General features: G+C 45.6%; 1 protein-coding gene across 1 annotated transcript in view; it reads right to left on the bottom strand.

Moving 5' to 3' along the window:
• TTLL1 (TTL family tubulin polyglutamylase complex subunit L1) overlaps positions 1-18,263 on the bottom strand; it is a 500,816-nt gene extending 482,553 nt beyond the window's left edge. The window contains exon 1 of the mRNA XM_069628218.1: positions 18,035-18,263. The gene's annotated coding sequence lies outside the window, so the exon portion shown is untranslated. The remainder of the gene's footprint in view (positions 1-18,034) is intronic.
• Between the last annotated feature and the right edge of the window lie 347 nt (positions 18,264-18,610).

Genomic DNA, 18,610 nt, shown 5'->3' with positions numbered 1-18,610 from the left:
TAACCGATTAACCCTAGGAATGCTCTGAGATCTCACTTAGTTTTAGGTGTAGGGGTATCCAAGACGGCCTTCACTTTCTCGCGTTGAGGTTGTACACTACCATTCCCTACAAAGAAGCCGAGGTATTTCATGGCCGATTGTGGCAGTCTGCATTTGGATGGATTGGCAGTTAGAACAGCTTCTCCGAAGGCTCTCATACTAGTAAAGAGATGGAAAACATGGTCTTCCCAAGTTTTACTATAAATTACGATATCGTCAATATAAGCTCCACCGAAATCAGAGTATGGCTGTAATATTTTGTCCATACGTCGTTGAAAAGTGGCTGGAGCCCTGAGTAAGCTAAAAGAGAATGCTTTGAACACGAACATTCCCAGGGGCGTCGAGAAAGCTGTCCTTTCTTTATCTAGTCCATGTACTGGGACCTGCTACTACCCTTTTGTTATGTCAAGGGTCGATCGAAAAGTGGCGTTTCCGAGTTTATCAATTAAGTCATTGATGCATGGCATGGGATAGGCACCGAAGTTGGAAATGTTTATTATTTGTAGTGCGCGCCTAACCCAAGGGTAGCAGGGCGCAAAAGCAACAAGAGGATTGTAATGCTTAGGTTACAGGCAGCACAATAGATGGAGTCCAACTGAGGTTACATTGCTGAACAACATCAAGAACAATGAAAGCTGATACGTCAAATTATAATTACAGGAAATATACAATATTTACAGGTTATAAGATATGTCTAAACATAGAGGATCAGTAGATGTACATAGTTATACACAATTTACAGTAGTTAAGTATAGCGCGGCAAGGAAGAGCGTTAGGTGTCATGTTCCTTGAGCCAGAGGATGGTATTGGCTCTGAATTGAGGGTAAGGAAGGTCTTCCCTGATGGATGGTGGTATGGAGTTCCAGAATTGTGCTGCTTTGACAGGAAAGCTATTCCCTCCCGACATAGTGCGTTTGAATCTAGGCACCAGAAGGAGGTTAGAGTTGACCTTTCTGGAAGGGCGGCAGGATGCTGGTCTAGTGAATCTCGTTATCAAGTATTGAGGGGCAGCTTGGTGGAGGCATTTGTGAGTCAGAGAGACAGACTTAAGGAATATTTTGTCTTTCGTTGAGAGCCAGTTGACAGATCTTCTAGTCTCTGAGATGTGGGCTTTCTTCGGGAGGCTTAGTGCAGCTCTTAAAGCATTATTATGTAAAATTTGAATTTTGTTTGTGATGTATTTGTTGCAGCCTACATATAGAGCATTACAATAATCCAACTTGGACAGGATCAAGGCTCTGGCTAGGGTGATGCAGTTAGTGGGAGAGAGGAATGGTTTGGCTGCTCTAATAAGTTTGCATGTATAAGATGTGGTGGATGCCGTAGCATTAACTTGTTTTTTGAAGGTAAGTGTGGAGTCTAAATAGAAGCCTGGGTTTTGACCTCCTTGGCTACGGTGATGTTGTTGTTGTCAATAACAAGGGAAGAGTAATTTTGGCCTAGTTTAAGGTTGGATGTGGTGCCTAAGATGAGGAGTTCTGTTTTGTCATCATTCAGGCATAGACCGTGTGAGGCCATCCATGCCTGGGTGATGAGGTACACTCTATTTACAAAGGCCAGATCCTTGTCATAATCCCCCATCAGCGAGATGATGATCTGGGGATCATCAGCATAATTTGTGTAGGTAATACCCAGACCATCTAGATCATCGAAAAGGGGCTTCATAAAAATGTTGTACAGGGTGGGAGAGACACAAGAGCTCTGAGGCACACCGCAGGTGATAGGCGTTGGGTCAGCAGCTGCTAGTGGCGAAAAGACTTGCATACTACGGTTGTTAAGAAAGGATTAGATCCAGTCGGTTGCCTCTTGGAAAAAGTGCCGATTGTAAGTGATTGCAAAGGACCTGATGGTCGACCAGATCAAATGCAGCTGAGAGATCAAGAAGCAGCAGTAATGCTGTCTTACCCTCGTCTCTCAGCTCATCTATCTGTGTCTTAAGATCTAGGAGTGCAGTCTCAGTTCCGTGCTGGGGTCTGAAGCCTGACTGTCTGACTCCTAGAAGGTGGTAGTGTTCAAGGTAGTGTTGGATTTGTTGGTATGCTATTTTATCAAGGATTTTGAGTAGGAGCGGCACTGTGGTGATGGGACGGTAATTTGTGGGGGTGGAGAGATCTAGATTAGGTTTTTTAAGGAGTGGGAGGACCCAAGATTATTTCAGATTATTAGGTATGGTGCCTGATGTGAAGGATGCATTTATTAGTTTGGTGATAAATGGTGCAAGTTCACAAGCTGCATCTTTTATCAATTGTGCAGGGCATAGGTCCCCATGGCAATTCAAAGGTTTGAGAGTGAGAATAACATTTTCAACCTCTTTGGTGGATACTTACGGAAGTTGAAGTGGGGAATCAGCACAGGAGGAGGCGTCAAGTTGGATTGCGACAATGAGGAGTTAGTGATGCTAGGTTTGGAGGTGGAGAGAAGGGAGTCTTTTTTTAGACTAATCTTAGTTTGCAAGGAGGTAATTTTATTAGCTAGAGCATTTTGTATACCTGTGCACCAGTTTTTATCCTTGATGCAAGAGTCAGGCGTCTGTACAGGGGATTCTACCTCTTTCAGAATTACAAAAATCTCTTTAGTGTTAGATTTGGCTTGAGAAATTCGAAGGTTATAGGAAGTTTGTTTAGCCAGGATAATTTCTTTTTTGTACTGGGAGGCTAGTTTACTCAGGTTTTTCTTATTGTTTTCGGTCGGATTTGACCTCCAGATTTTTTTTGCAGCGTTGTTTCTCCTGTCTGATAGCCTTAAGATAAGGAGAGAACCAGGTATTCATATGTTTGCATGGTTTACTCTTTCGCATCTTCATAGGTGCTATGTCATCAAGGGAAGATAGCATTACTTTATCATACAGGTCTACCATAATGGAGGGATCTTTGTAGTCTGGAATGGCATTGGGAGTAGGTAGGATTAAGGGGATAAGGTTTTCAGGAGTAATGGTTTCTTTTGTTGCTGGTCGGGACAGCTGGAGCTATACTGTCAGGTTGCGATGGTACAGCCTCTAGGGAGAATGTTATCAAGTAATGGTCAGACCAGGGCTGTGGTATTATAGATGAGACCAATATTGGGCAATTATGCACTGCTAACCATTCAAGAGTTCTGCCTTTGATGTGGGTCGGAGCTCTGATCTTCTGGGTAAAGCCTAATTCCTCTAAAATGTTGTTAATTAGAGTGGCATTAGCATCTGCGGGGTCGCTGAAGCCAAGGTTAAAGGCTCCTAATAGGATGCTTTGGGAGGAGTTCTTGAGATTGTTTGATAGGATATTTGTACGGTCCTCCTCAAAAGATCCTAAAGGGCCGGGAGGTCGGTATATAATGTGAATAGATACAGACTGCGTATTAGTTAAGGTTAATTTAGCAGTTAGGGATTCACATGAACCTGTGTTGTGGGGAGGAGAAATGTTCAATGTTAGTTTAGTTTTAGCTATTATGGCAAGACCTCAACTCGAGAGGTGGTGCGATCAAGTCTTAGTAAGGTATAATCGTCTGGTAGGGCTAGCATAATTGCTGGACCAGCTGCTGGGTGGAGCCAAGATTCGGTCACAGCTAAGAAGTCTAAATCTTCATTGTGTAGTAGGTTGGATATATCTGTTGCGTGGGCTACCATGGATCGGGCATTTATGAGTGCGCCCTTTGTCTCAAGCTGTACTGGTTTCAGAAGTTATGGCTGAATTTTATGAATACCTTTCGGGGCGATGATTGGCTCTCGGAAAAGTCTGCTGTTAATTTGGAGGGGGTGCTGGGAATGGCTAGCGTTACGAGGACTAATAGTGGCATTGCTTTGCGCCTATTTTGGTTAAAGGGTCATAGAGCCTTGGGAGTCTAGCACGTAATTTGAGGTTCCTCTGTAGTACAGCACAGGGTATAGTGATCATGTCGATCCGTTTAAGGAAGTTATGCGCTGGCACTAGTGGAAGTAAGTCGAGTGTGATAGTAGGATACTCTAATCTGATAATATATAAAAGCGATCTTAGTAGAACAGTGTAAAGCAATGGGAGATACATTACATTGTGTACGTGGAGCTAATTAGGAGTTATGCAGTGGGGCTGCCGGCAATTAGCATACGTAGCAGCTTAGAACTAGCAGTTCTGACACAGTAAGATGCAAGGAAACCTTGTGTAATACAGTGGGGGCTAAGCAAATACTGCACATGATAAGGTATACGTTTGCAATGAGAGCCAGAAGGGCAGCAATTCAGTATGCACAAACAATGGATCACCTAGATTCAATTTTAGCAATGGGAGCCAGAAAGGCAGCAGTTCAGTATGCACAACAATGGATCACCTAGATTCAATTATAGAAATGGGAGCCAGAATGGCAGCAGTTCAGTATGCACAACAATGGATCACCTAGATTCAATTTTAGCAATGGGAGCCAGAAAGGCAGCAGTTCAGTATGCACAACAATCGATCACCTAGATTCAATTTTAGCAATGGGAGCCAGAAAGGCAGCAGTTCAATGGATCACCTTGATTCATATTTGCAATGCGGATAGGCAAAGGTGTACAGAAAAATGCAGAGTGCGCAGTCAGATGTGCATCTGGATTCAGGTTATGTAGTGGAGGCTGTCACTGAATAACACTCAGAAGTATTAAAGTATTAGCCGTATAGAAATGGAACACCTAAATCCAATTTTTACAATGTAGGCTTATAGTGATAAATGAGTGGGCATATAGTGCACAGTCAGCAAACAAGCATTTAAAGTCTAAGTAAGCGCAGGTTTTTGAAGCTAATGGTGTCGCAGTATTAACTTGGCGGAATTCTATGCAAAACCTCGAGGAATGGTCAGGTTTGGTGACCAATACAATAGGCGAGGACCATGGGGCTTGAAAGGGGTTCGATAATAGTTTGCTGTTAAAATGTTATGGACTTCCTCAACCACTATCTGTTTACGGGCTTCCGGGATTCTACATGGGGTCAGATTAACTACTTTGCCCTTGGATGTTCCAATGCAGGTGCCTTTCACTCTTCTTGGTTTCTCCACGAATACATCGGGAAATTATACAATTAAATCCTTTAAATCTTGTTTTTGCTTAGATAGCTCTTGAGGAATTATTTCAAAGTTGTCTATTTCTTCTGGCACCAAAAAGAATAGTATTGTGGCATTAGTGGCAGACGGATTTTCCTTCCACTCTTTTAAGTGGATTTACATGATATAGATGGACTTTGTTTTCTGTCAGGTTGTGCTACCTTATAAGTACAGCTTCCTGTTCATTGCAGTATTTCATATGGCCCATGCCGCTTAGAGACAAGCTTGTTTTCCAAGGTGGGCAAGAGGACCAATACTTTTTGTCCTAGGAAAAATGATTTTAAATTCACCTTTTTGCCACAGGTGGATTTTTGTTGGATTTAGTCCTTTTCCATATGAGTCAAGGCATTCAATAAGCAGTGTCGCATAGCAATTTGCTATGCAATTCTGTAGGTTTGCTAATTACATTGACACTTGTGTAGCAAAACTAGTTATTTAATGTACCCGGTTCAATAAAAGCACAGCTCACCCTACATTCGTCTCTTGCCCTCAGGGCTCCCTCCATCCCCTTTTTTATGTTCGCTGTGAGTTCAAGGGGGCTAATGGAGGGGGAGAGGGAGAAGCAGTAAGGCAGCCAAAGGCCTGGGTTGGAGTGCTAGGCAAGATTTGATTTTCTTTTTCAAATAATTAAAAAGCCAGATGTAATCAGGATGCTACTTTTATTAAGAGAACTATATCATGTCTGGCAAAGACAGTCCTGCAATTTCATTTCTAAAAATGTAAGTTGTTGCACAGTTATAGTATTGCCACTGTAAAACACTGTACTGTCTCCATGCTTTACATTAAAGTTTAGGTTACTGTATTTAAATCCCCTTGTGTCAACTATATTTCATTTTCTTGCAGATGATGTATCACATTGACGAGTGAACACCTTTGAAAATGTACATGATCATACGGCCAAATGCTTTCAATGGCAAACCTAGTTCTGTGACCTTCTGGTTTCATATATCTGTGCAACTACTGGTGCTCAAACCATGAGCTGATATGTACTCCCTGATATTCTATCTTATCACCCTATTGTTTTATAATAGATACACTGAAAACGAGTGGGCAGCAAACTTCAATATTTCACATAGTTGACCCAGTTCTCTGGTTGCTACAGCATCTAATCTAAAGTCTGTTACTTTCGTTCCTAAAGCTAACTAGATGTTTATGCAAAATAGTTATCACTAGTTCCATCTAGTCTGTAAATCTACAGATCTAGCATACACTGTAGTTGGCCTCCATAGTTCGCGTTGCGCTTTGATTATGACTGCATTATATAGTACAACCTGCGGCAGAGAGCTGGCCAAACTGTTTTCAGAGCCTTTTTATCATATCTATTGTATCCATTCATGCAGCTAACCTTTTACATTTTGCAGACACTCATCCAAGGCTTGTAAAGTCTACCTGCCCACTCATAGTCAAGTAGATTTAATAAAGGATGAATACCGTTTGGAACTTTTATGTAACATTTACTTTGTTTGCAGTAAATGTCAAATGTTTCACTGTGCATGGCTGGCCACTGAGTGGTTGCAGTGCACCAAGCATAAAGTGGGCTTGTGGTGAACTGCACCTTTTTACAGAAAGCACATTTAAATGTGTCATCTTTTGCCATGGGTCGAGCGCATTTCTTTTTTGTCGAGTGGGTAAACTAAATTACTCGACCTGCAGGTCTAACAGAATTTTAAAGAAAGCTTAAGGCCTGACTTTGCTCACTAATGTCTTACTTCAGTGTTACACAAAACAATGCTGTATTGATGCTTATTTTATGTACTGGGTAAAAAATAACTTCTTGTGACATTTAAATAAAATATTAGGATAATATTGCTAATCAGATGGGTTACTTTGCTAAGCAAGAATATTTTAATGAGCAAATTCTGCTAATCAATTTTTGAAAAATAATTTATGCCTTGCGAGTACAGACTAGATTTCAAACAAGTCTCATATACTCTTGAAATCTGGTAGCAGTTTGCAACAGGATACTGGGTGCTGCATCCCCTTCTTCCCAGGTCCCCGAGAGAATGTCCAGGTTATCTACCATAAAGTACTTCGAAAGGAGAATCCAGGGGATGCTTGAGAGGTTTTTCTTACTGCAAATAGTGCCCAGGAAATCATACGCTCCCAGTCCTTATCTACCAACTTTCTTAATAGCATTTTAAGTGTTTTATTGAATCTCTCAAGCAAAACATCTGTTTGGGGATGGTAAACTGAAGTTCGTAAGGTGGTAATATGGAGCAGCTCCCTGACAGAGACACCTTCTGGTTTTGTCACAATGCCCTAAATGCCAGTCTAGAAACATAATAACACTCATCATGCTTGCTTTGTCATAGAATCTCAGTAAAAAGAATATGTCATGCCACACGAAAGAATGGCTAAACTGGGAGCCCCAAAATGCCAGAGTAGCCACAAAAAAGCACACCATCCTTTCTACAAAAAAAACAGCATTTTGTACTGGCATCTATAATGGAGCCCCGTTAAAAAGTGCACCGTGATTGGGATTCCAAGATGGCTGCAGAGATGAGAGCAGCGTGATCCTAGAGCTCTCAACCCACGGGGCCAAAGACAATAAAGGCGGGGATTTATCGATGTAGGCTGCAGTGATGGAGTGCAGCAGCCCGGATCACTGGGGGACTTTGTCAGAGGTGGTGTGCGGCCTTCTTCTTTTCAGTGTCTGCGGTGCAGAGGCACTGCGCTCGCGACCGGTGCAGGCCAAGCTGAAAGACACACTTGCAGACCGCAAGCAAGAACCACTGAGGGAGACCGAGGACCCAGCGCGGCTGCGAGGCAGGGTGGCGGTAAGCAACAGTTATTGGATGGCAGAGGAGCCCCTTATGAAGGAGCTGCCTGCAATATTGGAGGCACACCAGGGCTGGATTCGTGGAGCGGGGTCTCCCCTGCTGGCGGGCACCAGCAGGAAGCTTGAGGTGGTACAGAGTCGCCTGGCGCTGGAGAAGCAGCGTCTCATCGGAGAGATCAGGAGGATCTGGAGGGGCCATACCCGTAGCCCATTGCTGAGAGCTACGCAGCAGAGAAGAGCACCCAGAGAGCCAAGAGGCCTGAGACAGGGTGCACATCGAAGGTCGAGAGGCAGGAAGGCGGCAACCCCGAGGGCTCGACTTCCACCCGTCCCTCCTTGGGGAAGAACCATCACAGGTCAGCATGCGCCCTGGACCAAGATAAGTGTGCAAGCAGGCAGAGGCTGGCCGTTGCAGGCAGTGATCACCAGGCAGTAATCACCAGCTTTGAGCAGAGTGACAGTGAGGAGTGGGGGGGGGGGTGTGGCAGGAGGGCACCTGCCCCCGGCCCAAGCTTTGAAGCCAGCACTTTGTAGAGGAGATCAGGGGAGGCCCTGTGGCGCTATAGCTGGGGAGCCTGGAGGCCCATTTGAGGTAAATTGTGGAGCTGCATTTAGTACCTCAGCCAGCGCACCCCCATCCAGAAGCAGAGCATGGGAGACAAGGGAGCAAGAGGCGCACCACGCGTAGGAGGCAGTGTCTGGTGGGTCCCTGGCCTCCCCGGGTCACTCCCAAGGCAGAATAGAGGGCTAAAGAGTCCATCTACATCCGTGGTGGGCAAGGAAGAATAAGGGAGAGGCCATTTGGTTGGGCTCAGGGGAGAGTGATCCTGGCACCAAAGGGTCATTTGAAACCTAAGGAGGACAAACAGTGGGTCTGTTTCACACAGTTAGAGAGAGTTCCAACCCCCCCTACATTCAAGGGCAGACCTACAAAGCGTTGGAGGGAGGAGGTTCCTATGCCCTGAAAACGTAGCCAGAAGAGGTCTGAAGGATGCAACAAGATATCAGGGAGAAGAGGAGGGGGGCAGGGCTCCCCCCATCAGACATGCAAGCTGCACCCAAGTCGGTGAAGAAAGCACAGGAGGGTTATCTGCACAGACTCCTGCGCAGAGACAGCGAGGTACCGGCTGGGGGAGATCAGGGGCCCGGGCAAGGAGAGGATTTGGGGATGCTGGCAGGCACCAGAAAAGATTAAGTGGTCTACCAGAAGGTCCTTCGCCAATGCTTTCAGGATTTTGGGGCGAAGATAGCGAACACCATTCAATCGCAGTTGAGCATGACGCGAGAGGAACTATCACAATCATTGCAAGAGGTGAAGGGGACATAACGAAACTAGAGGAGTGCACCGATGCAGCAGAGAGCACCATACAAGAGGTTGCAGAGGACAAGGAAGATCGACGAGCTGGTAGAGCAATTAGCAAGTGTCATGCACAACGTCGAAACCCAAGCGAAGATCTTGAAAACCGCTCGAGAAGATCTAACTTCAGAATAAAAAGGGCCTCGCTGAGGCGGACAAGGATCTACGCATGATAGCGATAGCACAACAAGCGTTTGCGGACCTGCTGGAGGTGGAAGACTGGTTGGCATAGAGCTGTACTGCATACACAGAGTGGAGCCAAAGAGGGGAGAGCCAGGGGCCGGACCCAGAGATGTAGTTGTGGCCTTACACAAGTACGGGCAGAAGGAGAAGGTGCTGGCTGCTGCTAGGAGTGCCAGATCAATCAGCTACAATGGCTCAGAACTTCAGCTATTCCAGGACCTAGCCGAGACCACCTTGGTGAATAATAGGATGATGGGTCCAGTGGTGTGCACCCTAATGCGAGTGGACAAATGCTATAAATTTCCCTTTGAACTACTATTTGAATGGGAAGGGAAACAGCATTGGGTCACCACCTGCGATGAAGGTACGAGAGTACTGAAGACTGAGGACGAAGGGTCACCAAGGCAAGAACAAAGACTGGTGAGAGACCCGCTCAAGAGGTAAATGTGGGCGTGGACAAAGTTTTCAAGAAGGGGCTAAAATAAACAGGGGCTAAGGGGCCCGGTTTAACCCCAGTGCTGAGAGTGCAGGGGCGGAAGGTGCCCACACGCCCATTGACACAGGAGCGTCACGTTGAGGGGAAAGGGGGGTTACAGGAAGGACTGTGGTAGCCCGCCTGGGGAAGGTAGTTAGGGGAAAGATACCAGGGGGAAAGATAACAGGGGAGGTAGGTGGTAGAGGATGTCTTGGTTTATCTACATAGGTCTAGGGGGACCCGCACAGCTTTACGCTGGGTTGTTACAAGGGCTCGATTCCAGAGATGATGGGTCAAGGAGGGGAGCTAGAGGCTGGTTTAGCCTGTCCAGAAGGGGTCCCAATGGCAGCCACTCATTAGTGCGAGCTGCACAGTAAGACGACCATGTGAAAGAGGGAAGTGCTTAGGGTAACCTCCCTAAACATCAGGGGGCTTAATTCCCTGGTTAAAAGAAGGAAGGTGAACAGTCCTTGGGGCGGGGAAAGTCGGGAATTGTAGCCCTTCAAGAGACGCATGTGCAATGGCGAGATAGGCATAAACTGAAAATCGAGGGGTACCGCCATCTGTTACAATCCAACGCCTCAGGGAAGATGGGGGGGTTATAATCCATATTGCCGGCTTCCAGGACATAGCTACAGAGGGAGATACAGAGGGTAGGTATCTGGTGGCTTCTTTCCAATGAGAGAGGGGGACATATATAGTGACAGCAATCCATACCCCCAATACGGGGCAACAGGGGTTCTTGCGGGCGACACTGACCAAATTGGAGACTTTTGCCAAAGGGCAGAGAATATTGGTAGGTGACTTTAATCTGGTGTGGGACCCAAGAGAAGACAGGAGCCGAAAACATGGCCCAATTGCCGTTGGTAGATGGCTGGAGGGAACTTAGAGGAGGGGCTATATATTTTATTCCCACGTTCATAGATCCTTCTCAAGGATAGATTACTTCTGGATTTCAAGGTCACTATTAGGTAGGGTCGCGGGCATAAAGCTAGGGGTGATCGCCCTGTCTGACCATGCACCCATAACGATTACCTTAAATATAGGGCAGAATGAACCAGGCATATGGCTGAAGTTCCCTAACCACAGCCTTAAAGACAGAGTCCTATGCAAGGACATGAAGAATAAAATCTTGTATTACTTTGCACTTAACGCAACAGAGGATGTACGCCACCAGGTGGTGTGGGACGCGTTTAAGGCTACATTGATGGGAAGCTCATTGCGATGAAGTGCCCGGTGCACAAACAACTAGGTCTCTTACAGAAGGAATTGGAAGCTAAACTTAAACAATGGCTCAAATGACAAATAACGCGGGGGAGTACACTGCAAAAGAAATATTGGCTGATTAGGGGGCAATTAGAAGTTTTACAGAATAGAGCTGCAGAGCGTTCATTGCTCTACCTCCAACAGAGATATTCTGTCAAAGCCAATAAGGCGGATCGACTGTTAGCGAGGTTTATTAGGAAAAAAGAAGTGTTGAGGACAATCCTAAAAATAAAGGCGGGGGCAGGGGGGGAGAGAAAGTACCGCTCTACCTGAGATAATTTCGGTCTTCACAGAATATTATTCATCCCTGTACACATCAGATTCCCCACCGAGGAGGGAGCCCAAAGGGAATACCTGTCCCGGTACCCTCTCCCTAAAATCACTCCTTAAGAACGGCAAGAACTTCAGGGAGACATTACTTCTGAAGAAGTAAGGGTGGCTATAGCTGCCTTGCAAATCAGGAAAGGCCCGGGTCCAAATGACTTTCCAGAGTGTTTCTACATATCCTTTAGAGAGGCATTGATGCTGGCTTAGTCCATTTCTTCAACTCTTTGGGGGAGGGAGAGGGTGCATATCACCCCAACAATGGAAGAAGCTAGGTAAGTATGTCACTCTATGCGGTTCGTACCGGCCGATAACCCTTATTAATTTAGACACAAAGATCTACACCAAGGTTCTGGCGTCACGCCTGGACAAGGTCCTCCCCAAACTAATTGAATGCGAACAGTCAGGATTTATCAGGCATAGGCAAACCTCGGATAACATTCGGCCGCTCGATCATCTGATTGAAAAAGTAAATAAATCTAGTACACCTGCACTTATACTAGCGTTGGATGCCAAGAAGGCATTCGACCAGGTTGAATGGCCACTCCTCTTCCATACAAGGGAGGTTATGGGATTTGGTTCTAAATTCCTTTCAATGGTAAGAGCCAACTACCAAACACCCTCCTTGCATCTGGAAATCAACGGGCAACTTTCCCAGAGGATCACGGTTTCACTTATATGCCATCCGCTTGGAGCCGCTCTTGGCCAGCATTAGGGCCTCGCCAGATATTAGGCGGATTTTATTAAACGTGACCGCCCCCTCAGAAAAGGTTCAGGAATTGTGGGGTATAGTACCCTATAGATGGGCAGAAACCAGCATTGGATATTTGTGGGTCCAGATTACTGGTTCGCTGGGTTTTCTTTACCATGCTAACTACCCGCCTTTAGCAGAAAAGCTGCACCTGTTGCTGGCAGAATGGGTGCCCTTATCAATATCCTGCACGGGGAGGATAAATGCCCTTAAAATGGTGATTGTGCCTAAGTTACTGTACTATTTCACGGCCCTACCAGTGGGTGTTCCCCAAGGTTTCTGCGGGACCCTTCAAAACATATATGGGGTAATTTATTTGAAACAGCAAGAGACCCAGGGTAGCTATGCACATGCTAATGTCTCCCAGAAGCAAAGGAGGGCTGTGAGCGCCAAACTTCCACCTCCATTTCCTTGCGGCTCAAATCAGAGTGATCCAGGATCGGTTGAGGGGCGGTCGCGGGAAGGTCTGGTGTCAAATGGACAAAGTGGTGGTAGGCTCGCCGCTGGACGAGGTGTTGTGGCGACCCAAGGGGGTAGAACTGCAAACATGTACTGTAGCAGGATAGGGGCCCTAGTGGGGGACTCGTGGGATGAGCTGGTGCAGAGGATGAATGTGACCACCTTCCCCTCCCCGCTGACGTTGCTGTTTAGGAATACCCAGTTCACACTGCGTATGGAAAGGGGTGCCTTCAATGGGTGGAAGGCGGCAGGGTGCCGCAAACGATGTGGCATGTTCTCGGGTCAGGACATAAATCCTTTGCACAGTGAAAGCAGGACTTCGGGCTAGATGAGGGGGAGAAGTATTGCTACTCTCAACTGAGGCACTTGCTTATGAACCCAATGGTCATGTCAGCGGCCACCAGGGATCTCACACCCTTTGAATGGTTTCTAACGATAGACACTGGGACAGGCATTTGGTACGAGCCTTATATGGGAGTATAGCAGAAGGGGAAAGGAGCCAGGTATGGCACTATATGGAGCAGTGGGACAGCCGCTGGAGGCAGAACTTCGGAATCAATTATGGGCAGATATCCACAAGCTCACGCAGGCCATCCGGATTCAGGAGATGCGGGTTAAGATAAAAAGGTCCAATGGCATCTCACTGCAGAAAAACTACATATATTCTACCCAACTGCGTCAGCGCTCTGCTGGAGGGGATCTGGGGAACTGGGATTGTGAAAGCATATCTGGTGGGAATGCCCAGTCATATAGCCTTATTGGGACATGATCCTTGCAGCAATTAATAGTATTTTCGGGAGTCAGGTGATATGATATGGCATTTGTACTTGTATTGATGCCGGACAACATAGGGGTGGCTATCCTGGGAATGGGCGAGTTAGGAAAATCTACCCTTGAAAGCTCAAAGACAGACATTCGTCATCCTGATAGTTGCGACAATGCTTGTGGTGGCACACAAATGGAAACAAAAAGCTGCCCCCACAGAACACGAATGGGTTAGCAAAATCTGGAACTTTGTGGCACTGGAGTGGGTGACCTATTCGATTCAAGCGGATCACCAAAGGTTTGTCTCCGAATGGGGCATTGTGCTGCATCACCTGCAGCGGGACTTGCGGGCCACATGGTGCCCAAGGAAAATGAGATAGCTGGGCCTGGTGTAGTACTCACTCCACTTGGGGAGGGCGCCTTCAAACAAAGCTCTGAGGAGATATAGCTGAAGTTTCTAGGGGAGGCGATGACTATCGAGGGAAGGAGTTCTAAACAGTGCGAGGGCCTGTGCAACGGCTAGCGAGAGAGCTGGCCACTCACAGAAACTTGAGCCCTGGAGCCATCTACAGAGTATATGGACTCGGGCAGGGGAGAGGACTGGATGCGTTGTTGGTTAAATGTGTTGGGCTTGAGGGGCAGAGAAGGGAGGGCGAGAAGGGATGGGAAGGGGGGGGTTACACGTGTTCTTACTGTTGAACATGCCAATAAAATACATTTTCTTTTAAAGTGCATTGTTACTGTGCTGCTCTCACTAGCCAAAATCATCTCCCTGGCCCACCACAAACACACTACACACACATCCTTTGACTCAACATTCACTTGCTTATTCCCACACAGCATTCACTTACTCATTGCATGAGAGGATCAGAATTGACCTCATACATTTTATATCCCCCTGCACCTGTTCCAAATGGGCACACGGAAATTGTTTTTCCCTCTGTGCTTTGAAAAGTTCACCTCATTTGAAAATCAGGATTTACTTGAAAATGCTCAGAAGCCCCTTTCCAGCCCATCTGCCTTGCACAGTTGTGCATTTGATGGGAAAAGAGCACCACAATGTGCACAATTATGATACACACATTTAAATGTCCTTTGTGCACGGTTCACCACCTTTTTGGCGCAATTGAAGTGAATGAGCATCCCATCAGTTGCCCCCAAGCACGTTTTGAAAATTGTGGCACGATGGTTTATCCCTACTGATCTCTTCTTGATGCTGTACGTTCATTTCAGAGAGTGCGGTTCGAGGTGACAAAGGGGAATGAGGAATGGTAAAGGACACACGAGAAGGAAAGGGTGCATGGGGTTTTTGATGTTTCTGCAGTCATTAACCCCAGATTTGCTAATGAGCAGGTATTGTGTTAAATACCATTAGCTCCAGAGCACATACTGTGACTGGAATCGTTAGCACCAGAGTACGTACTGCGCATGCCATCATACAGGTATTTTGTCATATGTAACGGATTAGCAGGTACTGTATCAAACATCATTAGTTCCAGGAGCAGGTACTGTGTCTGGAATCAGTATCCCGACCCGGCACTGTGTCTGTAATTATTTGTCCCCGGGAAGGTATTGTCAGATGTAGCTGATGAGCAGGTACATACTGTATTGGAAGTAATTCGCTCCAGAGCAGGTATTGTGTCTGCATTCATTCACTCCAGCCAGAGGATGTGATGGGCCTTTACCGTTAGCGCTAGAGAAGGTAGTGTCTGCTGATATTCATTAGGGTGTCTCTGTGCCGCCCTAAGACCCACAAAAGACACATTGCCTGCAGTTATTATCCCCAGAAGTGTCATCAGAGAGTACCGGACCTGCAGCCATTAGCACTGAGGAATCATTACTTTCAGAATAGGCAAAGGAACTGGAGACAGTACACGTCTGCAATTATTAGCCGGCGCAGGTATTACATTCCACAACGCTACCTAGTAGCCATCGCTCAAAGTTCCCCTCCAGTTCTAAGCAAATTAATATGCAAATTAGTTCAAAAGCAAACATCTTTCTACAGGAAATTGTTGTCTAAGAGGACTAGGTGATGTGTGGAATGGGTGACTTGGCTCAAATGGAGTTTCCTACTTTCACATTTCAAGTGCAAGGTTTTTTTAAAAACCTTTTTAAACCAACCATAACTTTCTTGATTATATATATATTGAGATTGAAAGGACCATCAAAAATTTGAAATCATCGAGGGCCCCCGGCCCTGATGGCCTGACGAATGTGGATCTGAAGGAGTCACCGAACGCTTGGGCAGTGATAATAAGTAAAATCTTCACACACTGCGCCCAAACAAAAATGGTCCCAAAGACATGGCTAAAGGCCATAATTGTGCCGGTTTATAAAAAAGGTGGAAGAGACGATCCGGAAAGTTATAGGCCCATAGCCTTGTTAGATATTGTGGGCAAAATCTATGCAACGCAGCTGCTGGACCACTTTAGAATGGGCAAAAAGCGCACCCTGCTTCGACACCTTCCAGACAGGATTTCAGAAAAATGGAAGCACGACAATAAATATTCTGATGCTACACATTCTGAAAGCGAAAGTAAGAGAAGGAGCTCAGAGAGTCTACCTGGCCTTTGTAGACTTATCGAAAGCATTCGATAAAATCGACCGAGAAAAACTATGGTCAAAATTGAGCATTTGGAAATGCCCAATGTCCATCATGGGCCCGATAAAAGCGCTACACGACAACACAAAGATCAGAGTGAAACTGAGCAAACAAGGCATCTTGTCGGAAGAGATTGCAGTCCAGCGAGGTGTTAAACAGGGCTGTCCATTAGCCCCAGCCCTGTTCATCACTTTTCTGGGGGACTATCAGAACGAGGAGGAAAAAATAAGAGTTTTCCCACCAAAAATTGGCAACAGTACCATCCCGCAACTGCTATTTGCAGACGATGCCATCATCATCGACCAAACCCCCATTGGGCTGCAACGAAAACTGAATAATCTGGCAAGCTACATGACAACAAATAATTAGGAAATCAACGCAACAAAAACTAAAGTGCTGGTTTTTGAAAAAAACTTAAAGAAATGGTCGAAGCAGCAGAATTGGCACTTGGAGGATTCAAAGCTGGAAGTAGTCGACAAGTTTAAATATCTAGGGGTGGCCATGGATGGATCATCTGTTGACAAAGCAATGCAAGACCAGCTATGGGACAAAGTTAAAAGACTTACAGCTCAAATAAGATTGGTCGACAAAAAATTTGGGAAATTTTCCATTGTCCCAGCGATAAAGTTTTACAAGGCAAAAGGTAGTTCCATCTATAATTTATGGTATGGAAGCCTCCTTCAACATACCGAACTCAATATGGCAAAAACTGGAAGGCCACGTGTGGAAATCAGTACTAGGTCTACCCAAATCGACCTCCATGCCGGCAATTAGAAGGGAACTAGGCCTGGTCTCACTGGCATCTTCAGTTGAACAGAGCAAGATGAGACTGTACAGAAAAATCACAATGGCTGACTCGTTACCAATATACGCTGTGATCGCAGAAGAACTCAAAAACGGTACCTGTAAGGCACTCAACAACTGGGCGACAACAATCCAAGAAACTTCTAAAAACAAATCCAGATCGAGTAAAAACAAAAATCGAACTCATGGATTGGATTCGGACTTTGGATACCGCGAGGGCTAATAAGCTACTCACCCACCTCCCTCCGACTTTCAATAAAGTGAAAGTGCTACTGAATTACTGCACAAAATTCCCAAATAAAAAGGATGCGAGGAACATTTATGAAAGCTAGATTAAACCTCCTGATGACCCACCAAATCTTAGCAATTCGAACACCGAAGATGGACAACAGTTGTCATTTATGTAAAGACAAAGAGGAAGGAGAAACGCTGAAACACCTAGTCCTAAAATGCCTGAAAACAAGGATAAACAGAGATAAATACCTACAATCCTGTTTGCAAGGGGCGATCACGCTAGACGAAGAGGCGGTGTGGAATAGGTTAATCTCAGGAGAGACGACGAGATGGACCATCGCAGCGGTGAAATTGATAGATCTAGCTTTCGAAATGATTCCCAAAGCACCGACTTACATATCAACATCAGAGGAGGTGGGGACATCGACATCTCTAACCCCTCCTATCTCTGCAAACAGTTAAGAGGCATCATAATCCTGAGAAAGATGGTTCAGATGACTTTAACTCGAGACTTTTATCTCCGTAAACACAGTATGAGAGCGCATAGGCGCATATGAAGAAGAAAGGTTCTTGTAAAAATCGTTAAAAGCTTTTCGATTAAAATCAAGCAAAAAAAAAAAAATATATATATATATATATATAGTCACTTACACCAGACCACGTTTTGTGTAATAGCTGCATAGCAGTTACTATGTCTGCCTGCATTCCAGAGCCTAAAATGTACCAACAAGCTGCCCAGCGTAATTTCAAAACCAGATGTTTCGAAAGTCACGTACTTACATTTTTTATTTCATCATGTCATAAGAATACAACGAATTACAGCTTCAGTCACTTACTTAAACGTGCATTTCCAGAAGCTGCAAAGGGCTGCGCTTGCCATTATGACAACAATGGGGTGAAACCGATCTAAGTTAATGAATACTAAAATAAATGCATATAAAATTCACTACAAGGGCTGGACCGCATGCACTCACCTGGTGCTGCCTGGAAACTGAAAAGGAGCGTTTGGTTAAATGGCAGGGTCTGGTTCCCATTCGGACCATAGCAACGCCCCGCCTACTATTCTTCACGTGACTTTGTGCACGTTCCTACCATTCACGCAGCGTCCAACGTCATCATTGTGATTTTCTTAGCGGGAACCGTGAAATGTTTGGCTGGCATCGGAGTCTGCGTGCTCGTGGCTGACGGGTTAAAGATAAAAGTGTCTGGTTAACGGTAAAGTGTATGCAAAACACCGGACGTGCTCTTGGCTTGCGTGATACCTGGAAAGTTCCTGCAAGACGCATAATAGGAACTAGCCTACTCACAACAAAGCAGCTATTTTCCACCTGAGAGATGGCCCTGGCAACCAATGGTCCGTTTCTCAGATGGAACGAGTATCAACCTTTGGTAAATGGAGGCCTTATGTTGATTTAATTATACATTTAATCATATTTAAAGTTCCTGTGACACCAGATAGCATTGTGTGTTGGTTTAAAAGTTTGCCGACACTTTCTGAAATGCTGTTAAGTCGTGGCGTTTTCAGAAGATTTCATGCGGTGGACGCGAAA

This window comes from Ambystoma mexicanum, chromosome 12 (genome assembly GCF_040938575.1).
Source record: "Ambystoma mexicanum isolate Mex_15411 chromosome 12, UKY_AmexF1_1, whole genome shotgun sequence".
In the NCBI taxonomy this organism is placed as follows: Eukaryota; Metazoa; Chordata; class Amphibia; order Caudata; family Ambystomatidae; genus Ambystoma; species Ambystoma mexicanum.
This window is presented reverse-complemented; position numbering and strand designations above follow the sequence as displayed.